This window comes from Stigmatopora nigra, chromosome 23 (genome assembly GCF_051989575.1).
Source record: "Stigmatopora nigra isolate UIUO_SnigA chromosome 23, RoL_Snig_1.1, whole genome shotgun sequence".
Taxonomy (NCBI): Eukaryota; Metazoa; Chordata; class Actinopteri; order Syngnathiformes; family Syngnathidae; genus Stigmatopora; species Stigmatopora nigra.
In genome coordinates, this window is record NC_135530.1 from 4,573,457 (window position 1) to 4,589,118 (window position 15,662).

The 15,662-nt window shown below is 38.7% G+C and overlaps 1 long non-coding RNA gene across 1 annotated transcript in view; it reads left to right on the plus strand.

Moving 5' to 3' along the window:
- LOC144181384 (uncharacterized) overlaps positions 1–15,662 on the plus strand; it is a 50,498-nt gene that overhangs the window by 27,667 nt on the left and 7,169 nt on the right. The gene's annotated exons all lie outside the window — the stretch shown is intronic.

Here is a 15,662-nt window from a genome sequence, read left to right on the forward strand (position 1 = left end):
CAGATGGGAAGACAAAAGGAATGGCCAGTAAAACAATTATAGTCAACCGCGATGAAGTCTTTTTCTGAGCGGATGAGGAAGCGGCGATGTCGGGGAATTTGATGGCTTAATTTTGATTTAATAATATAACTCGAATATTACTCTTAATAATATTTCAGGCTTTTTTTTACTTTTATGGAAAAACACGCGTGTATAAGTAAATTGGATACAACAAACAAACAAATCGCTGAAGAAAATTATTTGAACCGTGTTTTGATAGCAAACTGTAATATAAGTATTATGCAAAACTGCCTCTTTCGGGTTTTGAACCCTTGCCATCACTGTAGCAATTAAACTTACAGAACACTGAGGGTACTCGGACGTTTGGTCGCCTGACGTTTGGTCGCCAGACGCCAAAAGTCCGGGCGACCAAACATTCGGGCGACCAAACGTCCGGGTGATCAAACATCCGGTGACCAAACGTCCGGCCAGGACCACGGAGCTAATAGGCCACTCCAAACCGTATTCAGTTCCTCAACAGTCAGCACGTTTGAATGCCAATGACTGTCAAGACATAAGAATCGCTCTGAAATAATAATTATTTTTAAATGGTCTTCAGTTTATTATTATTATTATGTTATTTTTTTGGTTGCCTGGTCTGGTTTTCCCGTAACATCAAGCGAGTGAAGTAGTCATTGACTGCTTGAGGTTTTTACAACCCCAACAAATAGAGGAGGTTTCAGGTTAGAACATACAGTGCCTGTCATACAGATCAAGGTCCTGAGACAAGATGTGCAAGATGGATGTTCGAGGCGGGGCGATATGACGGCAGAGCGGTGTAGGGAGATAAAGGCAGGGAGTCGTGAGCTACCACCATCGCTGACTGATGAGTTAGAGATCCTGACGGGGGAGGGGTTAAAAGGGGGAGTGAGGAGAGGAGAATCGGAGTGAAATATAAATCATTAATGGCTGTTTGGGAGAAAGGATAAGGGAGCTCCAAGGAAGTCATCCATTGTCGGATGAGGGTTTATTTGTTAACTCATTGTTGATTTAATAGTGGACGCATTTTGCATCAGTTTTTTAGCAAACTATTTGGGGATTTCTGCATCACCTGTTAATTGCTTGGAGTAATTCGGTCTGCATTGCAATTGGTTGATTTTCATAGTTGTTTTGATTGTTTTGAGAAGAATACACTGCCCCTGTTGGCCACAGTGAATATAACTTCCGCTTACCATAGTCATATCCTCGTGTGAGCATCTTTTTTAATTAATTATTAGCCAGAATCCTGTATTGCGTTTTCAAAATGGAACAATCAGTATGTGTAGCATTCTATATTTTCTGTTCTTGTTGGGAGAAACCCCGAATTTTAATAGAAATAATTGCTGTACAGGCACACTTCAAAATAGAAATGGTCCGTCACTTCATCAAGTATGATACTGGGTCTTTCCTAGAACTGAGAAATGGGGGGTAGGGAGGTGCCAGGCGATAAGGCGACGGTAATCTTTAATTTAAAGTTGTGCATATTATTAATGCAAACATCTCTACGGAGAGTGCGGCTTTTGAATTCTTCAGCTTTTTCATTCTATACAGCAAACTCACTTGAGGACTTAAAATTCCCAGTCAGATGGCGTGTCTATTTCTATCCTCCCTCCACTGGCGCCCAATCCACTCCAGCCAGTGAGTTGAACCCAAGTTGACCTGATTTCTACTGGAAAAACCTTTTAACGAAAGCAAACGGATGAATATGCATTCTTTCTCTTGTTGACAAATGAAAAATGTTACGAAAGCATCTTTCATCTCTGGGACGTAGTCCAAAAAAAAAAAAAAGCCAACTTGCAAAACAAATATACACACGCTCCAGTTGGTTATTACATTATTGATCAGCCAGCGAGTATTGAAGTATGAACAATCTTTTACAGGCCAAAGTATATTGATTCCAACTCGCCCCATTTTTCTAGGCGGCTTCAAAACAAAGCAGATGAATTCTCTCTCATTTACCGGTGTGTTGCTTTCACACTCTTAGATTTCCTCGCAATGTGTCGGTTGACTCCTCCTTCTTCTTACCCGACATTGTGCCATAGAAAAGTTCATTTCAAGCCACTGAGATTCCTGCTATCTTTCTACACCAGGAGAGCATTTTAAAGAGAAAAAACTGTGGTTTTGTTGTGACTTGAGGGCGGGAGCTTCACATGGCGCTCTGTAGGAACGGACCCAAGTAATAATAGCAAAACAACAAACTCCAGTGCTTTAAGCCAGGCTAGTGAATTAAACTAATTAGTAGCTTTTCACCGACGTTGTTTAGTTACACATCTGAGGAGGCCGTTGAAGGACTGCCCTTGCTCTTTTCCAAAGGCGCTATGTTCAAATTTTGGCCCGATTTCAGTCATTTTGTATCTCTCAATAAAGCAGTTCATAGATCACAGTCGTATCCGTGACTATGTTAACCAGTCGCATAATCACAGCACATCGCATCGGCATTGTAATAGCCTTTATTGACTCTTCATTTCCGCTGGAATCCGTCTGAGTTGTCTCTCGGGGGTCTTTGCCCTATTTTCCCTTAAATTGTCATTACACCTTGTACTATCTCATTGCTCTGGATTGCCTGTGTGTGTGTTTGAGCTTGATATTCAGACGACAGAAACCTTTTGGGGATGTTCTTCTATTATTATCTGCTGTCTACTGCATCATGACGCACATCCTAATTTGGACATTATAGTGCTTTTTTTTTTATACCTACCCCTGTTTTGGAAATGTTGCGTATTTTTTTTGGAAAGGCCAAACAATGCTTTTGCACGCTGTACGCAGCAGGATCACGAGGCGGTACATGAGATGGTATGAGTTCAAACCCAGCCAGAATCAATACAAGCAAAGGTCAGCCCTGCTGAAAATGTAGCACGGCTAAATTCACTATTCGCACTTTATGTCTGGAAAGGATAAGGGCTAGCTACCTAGAAACATGATAATCTCAAATGCCTGTAAAATTTTAAATGATAATGATTTTAAAATGCCATTTTCTCAGTTGATGGGCATTTTACCCACATTTTTTTCGTGAATGTCCCGACAGAGAACAGTGTTATATTTCTTCAGTTTCTCATTGTCAAGAAATTTGTATCTTAAGGCAACCTTGCACTTTTTTCCCAGTAGTTCGATAGGTCAACTTCAAATCATTTTTCTTTAAAAAGTTCTTCGATTTTGGCTCGTGAGCATCTGCTCTGTGAATCTATGGTGCCAGAGGAAATTTTCTACGCTGACTGAACTTGCAATTTTTTGTGAGGACACAGCGAGAATCCTACAAATCTAACACGCTGATGCACGCCAGTGAAATTGCGACTGTAGGTGTCCGCCATCTGTGTGCGTGACCTGGCCAAATGCTTCTTCGTTTTACGTCATCGGCAACAGTCAAAGACACGCAAATCTCCATCTGTTTATGCCTGGGAACAAAAATCTGCTCTTTGCCCGGTTTTATGCACCTTTTGCTCAATTTTTTTTTCTCATGCCAAAGCTACACGATTCCTTTTCGATACTTGACATACCTCTGTGTACAGCTTCTGCCCATTTGTGTGTTAGCGTATAATGATTCACGTCCATCTGCTGTAGAGGCTCCAGCAGGCTCCATTTACCGTCAGATGGCAGATCTGATGGGAGAACCCACATTGTTTTTTTAGCTCCAACATTTGTTTTTAAATATTAAAATGTTTCATGTATTTTAAATGAGAAAAGCGAAGGATCAATTCATTTCAAGATATTTGACTCCACGCTACGTTCCACTTATTCTTATTGACTCATTTGACTGGATACTCCCTTGTTGTTGCCTAGATCTCTCTAAGAAATATAAAGTCTGCAATCTTTGCAGCGCGGAAATTCCCATTCTACCCATGATTACCCAGAATTTGTATGGGAACTGATAGATTCACCAATAAGTATTCCCAAGTTCACCCTTCAATAATGGAGGCATCTGAGATCATATTATTTCATTCTTGTAAGAAGAGAATCCATCCATACGCACCTCCGGTCAGATGATTGTGAAGACCCTGGTGTCCCTTTTTGCTAATATATTCATAAGATTTAAACAACATGCATAACAGAAGTCTAAACATTATTCAGAGTCTCATAACAATTAGTCTCAGTTCTCCAGAAGTCCAGGTTTGAAGTATAAATGACCTCCAAATGTGTTTTGGTTAACTTTGGAGCGAGCATTTCTTTTGCAAGAGATGTATTAAAATGCCTTGTATTAATGTCACATTTATAATAATGATGAACCTAACATTGCTAATAAGCAAAGCGTTCATATATGTAATGTTTAATATACAAAATAAGGCAGTGTTCTTCATTGCAAACACATATATATAATGATAATGATAAACCTAACAAGAACCAATCATGTGATGAGATAAATGTATCCTCCCTGAACCTGGCGTTATATTTGATGGCTGCCTTGATAGCAAAATTTAGCTCCTTCCCCAGATTTCTAAAGGCTTTCAGTCAGTTCTCATCACAAGTCTCATTTGTGCGCACATAAGCCGTACCCTCGATTAACTCATCATTTTTTGGAGCGTCAAATACAGAGTATATGCAAGAAAATATGATACCTGAGAATTAACAACAAATCCGCAACAATCGGTTCATTTTCATTAGAATAACTAGGTTTCTAATTGATTTTATGTTCTTTCGAAATCTGATACTGTTCACAATGATTTACAAAGTATTTGCCAGGCAACCTAGGTGGCATTCAAAAATGATGCACCAAAAAAACTCCATCATCTCAATCCATAGCATCTCTCCAGTGATGAGGGATCTGGGCTTCTGACTCTGTTATTCCATGACTATGAAGCTCATGAAAAAAAAAAAACAACTTCCCTTCCACTCATCTCCAAAATCAGATTTGGATTGATTAAATGCCACCATGGCGAGGGAGGATCATTGACTTTGACTCATGTGTTGCCTCCAACCGATGGGTAGGAGGCCTGACTTAGTCCTGGAGACCTAAGATGGATGCATTGAGAAGCTGGAGGGAGGGAGTATTAATGTATAGTGGAAAGGAGTGAGATAGAACGGAGACAGAAGGGAACCAAGTGAAAGCAGGGGGTGATAGATAGTAAGCGGAGAATCGTGGGTGTTGGGAGTGAAAAAAATTCAGAGTGATTGGCTCAGGACTGCTGCATAATCAGACAATGTGTCTCCGTCTGGCTTGGCAAAGACATCATTAAGGAAACCCGAGGTCCTCCGGGTTCACCGAGCCACTGGGTCTCCGTTTTTGCGCCCCCATCCCTCCTGCCACTCAATTTGTTTAATTTACCTCTGTTCCAAGACTGTTTGGGCGGGGAAAGGTGACTCCCTTGACCCGTGACGCCAAAGAGTCAAAAAGTCCTGTCTGAAAGGAAGGGACGGCTGAGAGGCTTCAGGCGAATGTGTGGCCAGTCGATAGGCCGGTGAGGCGACACTGATGATGATGCTAGGAGATGGCCGCACTAGAATGGACTCGTTTAGGTATGCAGGAAGAGCAAGTCTGTGAGGGGGAAGGATGTGACTGGAAGGAAATGAAACATTGAAAGGGAACCACTCTCTGGGGCGGGGGGGACGTAAACGAGTGGCCACAGCCTCAAGGAAGTAATGCAATGTGGCATGGCTCACTACAACAGGCACATGTTTTACTTGGGTTTCTGTTGAGGCAGGATGTGATAGCTGTGGTGAGGTTCTTTCTATTTAAATGACATAGTATTTTCAGTTCCACTTCTTAGGCTGTCTCCTACTTTGAAATCTCGGAGAGATGTACACAGATATATCGTATTTTCACTACAATAAGACCTCATGGATTTAGGATCCCAGGCAAATTTTACTGGCAGATCCTTTGTGGTCTTGTGTTTAAGGGCGTATTCACACCAGGAATTTCCTAGGAGTTTCCGTAAATAATCGGACATTCGTCATCATCATTGTTTCGACAAAAGACTAATTGTTATCATACCCAGAAACTGAGTATGACGAAATTGGTAGTGCTTCTCCATAAAGTGTTTTTTCACGGCAAAAGACCCAAATAAGTGATAATTTCAGACTCGTAATTTGGCATTCTGACATTACTTACCTCTCACTGTCTTTAACTTACCTTCAGTCAGCCAGTAGGGGGCAGATCACCGCCCAACGTCTTTACCTCAACCCGAATTTATTACACAGAAGGGATTGTGTGCCGTGCTACCGCAAGTTTAGAGTCCTGATGAATGTGGGGAAAAAAACTGTCCTTAAGCCTATTAGTCCGTACTTAGTGAGACAGGACAGACACAATGGTCAAATAGTCAAATACGGATGGAAAAAATAATTGCAGAGCTGTGATGCTGAACAAATGTTTCACTACAAATGCCTGACGTGTGTAAAGAGTGTAGGATTTCAGATCTGGTTTACGCACACTGGTCTGCAATGGTGTTTGCGGATTTGTATTTCAAAGCAGCCCAAAGGTGCGCCTGATCAACTTTCGGATTTTAGTCCTGACTTAAAAATTTCAGATGTGAATACACCCTAAAAGTGCCACTAATAGCTGTTGAACTGTATGAATCACATTGTAGTGACTGCTGGAAATGGCGCTATAAACATTACATGCATTGGTACTCGGTCAACATGAGGCAGCAGTCTGAGGGATGGCGGAAGAGAGGTTGGGAATATATGATGCCGTGCAGAAGTGATTACCCTGCATGGAACTGAGGGATGAGAGCCAAACGGCTATTTTATTTTGCCAATTGAAGTGTGCAAATGGAAATGTCAGAGTAGCTGGAAAACTAATGAATCTGATAGGAGAGATGCCACCTCTCTCATCCAATCCGTGATCAATTGCCATTGTCTTCTCTCCGCCAATGTTTGTCGTTAGTTTTGTAATTGTTTTCTCCCGACAAAAACGCAATCCCTCGACAACACTAACACACCTTGGACCAAAAATATTTTTAAATAAGGCTAAGTTACAGGAGAGTTTGTTTGTATTTCACATATTTTTTTTCTTGGCTTCCAGTTCAGTTTTAAAAAAATGAGACGTCAATTTCCTAATGGCCAAGAAAATAAAAGTAGTTTTACTTCAATTTAATTGGGTAACTTCTATAATCTTGGAACATCATTTTACGTTGTTATTGGTGCCACTAAGTTAAGATGTTAAAAAATATGAATATCTAGTGCACGGGTCGGGAACCTTTTTTGATGAAGAGAGCCAGAAACAATTCATATTTTTTTAATGTTATTCCTTGAGAGCATACTCCGGATTTAAAAGTCAAAATACATGTACATGGTTGTCTTTTATTTTAGTAATTTCACTACTTTTAAAGCGGAAAAAAAGGAATACTTTTGACAAAATTCTTATACAGTTTCTAATCAAAAGTATGCATTCTACCAGTCTAATGCAAAAATAATAGAAGATTAAAGCAGCACTCGACTTAGTATCTCAGTTTTATCACCAGCGGGTTCCATATTTTAGTGAAGACCCAGAGGCACCCACCGAAAGAGCCACATGTAGCTCCCGAGCCATAGGTTCCCTACCCCTGATCTAGTGTCTAATCCAGGGGTGTCAAACTATCTTCGGTCTGCGGGCCGAATACAGCTTAATTTGATATCAAGTGGGCCGGACCAGTAAACTCATTGCAAAATGACATCGAACTAACAATAAGCCCACTTTTTTCCTTTGTATTAGTCACTAATACTAATAATTAGTGCAAAGAATGAGTAAAGTATTAAAAAGTTTATTAAAATAATTTTCCTTTTACATTATGACCAATATATTATGAACAAGAGAATAACATAAGAACATAAATAAATGTCAATTCATGTTGTCTGCACGTACTAAAACACTGCGGATAATACAAGAACTACAAATTTTAAAGAAAATTCTTTTTTTTTTTGTATACAATGCAGCTTTCTTCCCCGGGCCGTACCAAACCACCAGACGGGCCAGATCCGGCGCGCGGGCCGTATGTTTGACACCATTGGTCTAATCTATGTTTACTGGACCTCCCTCTTGTTTTGTTCAATTTCGACTGGCAGACTAATTCTGTCTTAGGTAATCAATATTTCTGACACTTCAATGGCAGCATAAATTTAGAACCCATGTACCTTTGTTATGCTCAGGGGAGTCGCGCATCTCAAAACATCAACAAAAATCACTCGCATCCCTTTGCTTGTTCAGTCAGTCGATGAGACTGTCGACGGTCCCTCCCGGATTGTGTCTGCCTTCAATATCACGCAGCATGAACATCACCCACTTTTAGATTGTTCATCTATGAAAACACACTGCGACAGTCAGATGTCAAAAAAAAAACAAAAAAAACAGCTGTTGGAGTGATGAGAAAAAGCACAACAATTCAACCGTATGATAGAGTTGAGAGAAGAAGAAAATATGCTCTAGTGCAGGGGTGTCAAACATATGGCCCGCGGGCCCGATCCGGCCCGTCTGGTGGTTTGGTACGGCCTGGGGAAGAAAGCTGCATTGTATAAAAAAAAAATGAATTTTCTTTAAAATGTGTAGTTCTTGTATTAGCAGTGTTTTAGTACGTGCAGACAACATGAATTGACATGTATTTATGTTATGTTATTCTCTTGTTCAAAATATATTGTTTATTATGTAAAAGGAAAATTCTGTTAATAACATTTTGATAATTTACTCATTCTTTGCACTAATTATTAGTATTAGTAACTAATACAAAGGAAAAAAAAGTGGGCTTATTGTTAGTTCTATGTCATTTTGCAATGAGTTTACTGGTCCGGCCCGCTTGATCTCAAATTAAGCTGTATTCCGCCCGCAGACCAAAGTTTTGACACCCCTGCTCTAGTGGATGGGTGAAGGAAATATTCTAAACATGATACTAATGTAGTTCAGTTCAAACATTTGGTCTTGATGATAGCGAACAGAACTGTTCCCGTTCTTTTGATTGACTCTCCCTCATTACTGCCAAGATTCTTTGAAACCAACTGGTCTTGGAAAACATCTCCCATTGGTTCATTTTAATCCCAGTATGTCTCTCTTCTTCTTCTTGTTCTGTTTGAACTCTTCGTTTCTCCCAATCCGATGAGAGGACAGCCATGTTTTTTTTCTAGATCAAAATCTCCTAATGACCCTCCCTCCTTGACCTAGATACCAAGTCCTCGTTATCAGCCATGTTCTTTTCCACACTCTTCAAAAGACTGACGAGGATTGTCTCATTTGAAACAAGTGGATACAAATAGGGAGGCTCTTAGACTGAATACATCAATGAAAGGTTCCGTGTGTAATTATGGGCAGCTTGTAAATCTTTTCTAGCGGCCTGTAGCAATCTTTCACCCAATGAAATGGCAGCTTTTATTCGCCATACATGGCCTCATGAGGAAATCATTAGTTACGGGGACACTAATGAACATGGCGGTGTTCAACGGCAACGATTAACCTGACAGAATTTATTCCTTTTTGGTTCACTCGAATGGTTTCAAGACAGAAAATTATTTACGGATGGTCACATTAGAAAATAATCGCCATTTTCATTTCACATGTAAATATTTCTCCTCTTATTATTTACCATGAATTCAATTATTAGTCAGAGGACACTAATGCAAGGGAGGCGGAAACTAGCAATTTAGCCATAGACAAAAAATGGAAGGAAACAGAAGGAATTTATCAAAACTATAATGAAGATTAAAAGGTTGGTTTGTAGATATAGTTTGCAGGGAAGCGTGTAATGAACTGAAGGCTTGTTTTAGCAAGCTGCGCACTGTGTGAACTCTTTGAAAGGTAACGTTACCTTTCAAAAAAAGCCACCATTGGACCAATCGGCTGGGAGATTGATGGCAGACTGCCGCCATTTGTGTTCATTTGCTGTGTTGGGCTAAGTTTAAAATACTGTTGTAAACAATCTTGACAGAAAGTGGCGAGGTGCATACTGACGATATTTCTTCTTGATTGCAGCCTGTAGAGAAAACCTGCATTGCTGTTTTTTTTTATTTTTATTGTTTACGTACACCTAGTGTTTGTTTTTTGGTTTTTTTAACATACATTTCGTTGCATCATTGTAAACGGTCATCTGGGGAATCTTCATTTGCAGTGGGATTTCCTCATTAACTGAAATATATAAAAGCGTTATTAAACAACACAATGTTTGATATGAATTCATAACTAACACTTTTTTTGTGTTTTGTAGTTCCAAAAACAGGAAAAAAAAGAGTAGTGCAGGGATTATTGTGAACGGCACAATTATCTTGGGCCTAGTTATCTCGAGGCAGTGGAAGTACGACACAATGGCGGTGTTTATCCTCGCTATGAATGCGTATCAGACAGTCTCAATCCATTATATCATACACGAGCAAAGATTATGGCGGCAGACTCTGCAGGAGTTCTGACCCCGAGTGTTCCTTTAAAATACTATTCTCTATTTTTTACTCCAACAAAGTCGAACTGCTTTCATTGTATTTACGAAAATGCCTGACTGTTACAACGAATAATAGTATTTATTGTATTTTCGCTTTTATTTTTTATTTGCTTTTGCGATCACTTTTTTTTACTTAACAGCTAGTACAGTGGTACCTCGAGATACAAGTTTAATTTGTTTTTGGGACTGAGCTCGTATGTCGATTTTCTCGTAATTCGAACGAACGTTTCCCATTGAAATGAATTCAAAGCAAATTAATTTGTTCCAACCCTCTGAAAAACACCAAAAACAGGATATTGGATTGGAAAAAAATGTTTTATTTCTTATAATTCCCCATCTATTAACAAAGTAACACATAACTAGTGATTTAATATTACTAAAATGTGTTTAATAGTACTAAAATTAGATGGATTTTGCGGAGGGTAGAGAGAGGGGTGTAGAGAGGGGGGATTTTTGAAAAAAAAACACTGAAAAAAATGCAACGCTCCGCTCAGTACTCGTAGATATCTGTTATACACAAAAAAGATGCGACAAAAAAGACATCATTAACAGCCTCTCATTTCTTGGCCACCTGGCTTTCCCGTATCTCGAAATTTGTCGCATATCTAGAGATAATTATTTTCTCAAAATTGTACATGTATCTCGAAAATTTCGTATGTCGGGGTGCTCGTATGTCGAGGTACCACTGTATATGTAAATGGTCATTTATATTTTTTTTAAAGAGGCTTCATGAATACCAATAATCTTTACAAAAACAACTATATAATGCAAAAATTTAAGTGTAGTCAACTTGTTTTTCCTGCTACAGCTCACACATAGGACTAAAATGTGCTTATACATCGAAATACAGGTCTATTGTTAGCCACATAAAGTATAATACAAGTCGAGGTACTAGCTGTCAACATTTTTACTGCTGATTCACAACAAGACTAATAATCACCGATGATGAATATCAGCCTCCTCCACGCTAATGAGGCCGCCGCCAGCCGCCTCGGCGGCAACCTACAGAGAGGAGCACGTCCATATATTCGCCGCCAAGTTAGGAGCAACAATTTCCGCCCTTCCTCATCTTTAATCCTAATCCTCATTAATCATGATTTGAGCACGCGCATGAGCATTGCCCATTAGTCGCCACATCGATCTGACCCACAGTCGTAGCCCACGTCACAGAGGACGACATATGTGAAACAAAAGGCAGGCGGTAATCTATTAAAAGCCAGGCACGGCCATCGTACGTCCAAGAACGGGGTTTCCAATTAGTGAAAAAGCCCTCCATGGAGTAATAACGTTGCTACATTCAATCTACTTGATTTTTTTTTTTGTTCCTTTACCCTCCATCGTTCTATTAATACAGTGTTCCCTCGCTACTTTGCGGTTCAGCTACCGCGGACTCAGAGCTTCGTGGATTTTTTTGGGGAAAAAAATACAAATATTACATTGAAACAACGTATTTTACAGGTTTTTTTTGTTATAACATGAATGTCACTCTCTCTACCCGTATTATATATGGTGTACTGTATACAGGGGGGTAAAAAAAAATAAAACTAAATTTAAAAAAAATAAAAAATAATATATTTTTTTAATTAAATTCAAATTAAGAATTTTTGAAGGGGAATCCCTACTCCGCGGAAATTCACTTATCGCGGGTGGTCCCGGTCCCCATTAACTGCGATAACCGAGGGAACACCGTACACTGTTTTTTTTTTTTTAAATGTATTTATTTTTATTTTTTTTTAATTAAAAAAAAATACCCCCCTGTATACAATACACCATATAAAATACGGGTTGAGAGAATGAAATTCATGTTATAACAAAAAAAACTGTAAAATATGTTGTTTCAATGTAATATTTGTATATATTTTTTTCCCCAAAAAAATCTGCAAAGCTCTGAGTCCGCGGTAGCTGAACCACAAAGTAGTGGGGGAACACTGTATATTCACCTACTTCAAGAAATCTTATTTGCCTCTTCTATGAATGGTCGCCTATCGCCAGCACGTGTTTATCTCGAGTTAAAAAATGAGGCCGAGGGTGAGTGCGCTAATGGACGTCATAGGAACGCATGTTAAGTGTTTGACAGCTGAGGCAAAGGTGGCTAAGAGGCGTTATCATTTTCCTCTGCATGTTGACGGGTTGTGAGTAATATTTATGCAAAGGTAGACACTTAAGAAGGGCTGAGTGAACTGTAGCCCCCAGTGGGTTTTTGATGAGCGAGGACAAATCTGCCGTGACAGCCTGTCTCTACTTTTCTGGATCGACGTTATATTGTATGTTTGCAATCAAAGTGCAAATGGAAAGGGTCGGATTTACATAAGGTTTGCCAATGCAAAATGATGTGGAAGCTGATGTGATAACTGCAGAGAAGTTTGGCGGTGTATTATCAGAGAGGATTATACACGTTGAGTATACCTGAAATCAACTGAGGTGGCTGTGTTGCCATCTTTAAACCATATTTTAGAAGGTTTTTAATGCCGTTTTCTGCAAGTCTTGGTCTCTGATAGAATATTTTTTAGCGACAGAATACATTCCAGCGTGCGTGGACATTTTTGAAATGTTTTCTTGGAGTCAGCAAAGTGATTTTGGACCTTTTAATAAGGGAATCAGACTCGGGTTGGTTCGCGGGCCGCTTTAACGTCAACTTGATTTCATGTGGGCTGGACCATTTTAAATATAATATTTATATATTTTTTATAAATGGATTAAAAGAACTGGATTAAGATCCCTGACTATTCATTTTTTTATAGATCTAAGTCAATGTTTATTTGAGCTTTTTAAATCTATTTTTAGATATTACAAAGTTATTTTTGAACTTAAAACACAGAAAAAATTGATTAAACAATTAAAATTATTGATTAGTAAGGGGGGAAAATCAGGAAATGTAATATACATCTATACTCTTCATTTTATTTTGATCCTAAAACAGAAAGTTGGCACTCATGATTTACTTTCCCGGGCCACACAAAATGATGCGGTGGACCAGATTTGGCCCCCGGGCCAAAACTTTGACATTTAAATGATCTGACAACTCACTCGGAACCAATTACTGATGAGAAAACTGCTTTTAACGTGTACCTGCCCAGGTCACAATTGGCTACTTGTGCTCCATTTCTCCATCATTTGTCCTTTTACAATTCTTTAACAGGAATAACGACGCAGTTCTTGTAATGCATTTCTACCATCTAATTTATGTGCAGCATTTGTTTTCAACTGCAGTCGTTTTCTAAAGTGCTGTTCTGTTAATTTTATGCTTGTTTTGCTCTTTACAACGTTCTGTTGTAAAAAGTGCCACCTATAGCACATAGAAGCACTTTTTTTTTATATATTGGGAACTGCACGTGCCATTTGTTTAGCACATACTTTTCAGGGTATGTAGTAGGGTGCCGCCAAAGGCTTAATACTTGAATCAATATTAGATTGTGTTGATGTGTCAATGTACTGTACATGTTTAAAAGAATATGCCTCCAACCAGGCCAATCCATTTTTACTATACTGTTAAAAGCAATCAGCGCTTTGCTATGGCAATTCATAGGTCATGTTCTTGTTCCACTGCCCATAAAGATGCCGGTAAAGGGAGCGAGTAGCAAGAGAGTAAATGTGTATTGACATTATACTTCTCATCGGAATGTGGGCAACCATAGTGACACCTATGATGGAATTTGTATTTTGACGTGGTGCTGTCAGATATGGAGAAAATGTGACATTTGTGTTTGAAATTAGGCTGTTTGAATCAAACCATTTACAGGTTGTTTGGAGTATTAAGAATTTGATGTAAGGCATGTGTGTCAAAGTGCCGGCCCGGGGGGTTAAATCTGGCCCGTCGCATCATTTTGTGTGGCCCGGGAAAGTAAATCATGAGTGCTGACTTATTGTTTTAGGATCAAATTAAAATGAAGAGTATAGATGTATATTAAATTTCCTGATTTCCCCCTTTTAAATCAATGATTGCACTATTTTAATCATTTTTTTCAGTTTTTAGTTCAAAAATCATTTTCTAAATACTAAGAAAATATAAAAATATTTCGGTTTTCCACCTTAACATGGCACATAATTTAAGAAAAAAATTGGTTTCTTTTTTCCATTAAAACAAATGATTAAATAAATGATTTTCCTCTCCTGAGAATAAAAAAGCTTAAATTGAAATTGTATTAAATCTATAAAAAAAGAATATTTAGGGCTTTTAATCCAGTTATTTTAATCAATTTATAAAACAAAAAATATTGTATCTAAAATTGTCTTATCTACTCAGACGCTGTTAAATGTATTTCTTATCATAAACTATTGAAATCAGGGCAGTCAATTCAATTTGGCGGAACTGTCCAAGGTACCAGTTCGCCGCAGTTAAGTTAAAAGCCAACATGCAATGTGTGCAAAATTCCAATCGAAGCTTGTCACGTTGCTATCAGCCTCAATGCAGATTTGTATTTAGTTTTTCTTTTTTTTTTTTTTTTTGCCAAGAACACAGTCATTTGACTAATTAAAATAACTGGAAGCATGTGTGATTTCAGTCAAATCCAGAAAGTTTTTTGTTTCTTAATATAGACTCTTATTACTGAAGATATTGGAAGCAGATAAAACAAGCAGTTGTGATTATACGCCTGCCAATTTTAGGAAAGTGTCGAGGAATGCCTGAATTTGACAGAAAATTCTGGAAAAAAGGACAGTTTGAGCTCTGTTTTTAAATTTTTTTTTTAAGTAATCATCTTATGTTGCGCGTAAAGCGTACTGCCTTTGTGCCTTTGTGCTTGGTGGTAATGCAGTACGATACCCGAGGACTCCGCCTTGTCATATTTTAACCCCGTTTTGTCTTTGACGGATGACTCGCCTCTAAAAGCCTCCGCCCATGCCGCTGAAGGCCGGGCCTTGACGTACGTAGTTTGATAAATCCACAACGTCGCTCTCAACCTGACAACCATTTATCACGCTTGAATTTCTCATAGGCAACGCTTCAGATTATTCAGTAGGTCCAAGAAAATGGGAGTCCTAGCACTTTTTTTTAAAGTCTTCACAAAGGTTTTCGTCCCTGACTAATCATGGCGCTCATTTGCTTGCTTCACTTAGCTTTAAAATGCAGACATTCACATTACGGTTCATTAGACCTAAGGATCTTTAAAGAAACCCTTTTAAAAAGCAAAGAGTTGGTAGGATTCTGGTGGTTAGCAGCAAAAAAATAAAGCAAACATTTGCAGCTGTTTGTAAAAGAAACAATGACATTTATTTATTTTCTCTTAGCACTTTAGTCTGTTGTGCCCGCAGATCACATATAGAACAGTTATTATATAAAAATGGCTTTTAACTTTACACCCAAAGCAACAACGAAATGTTTTT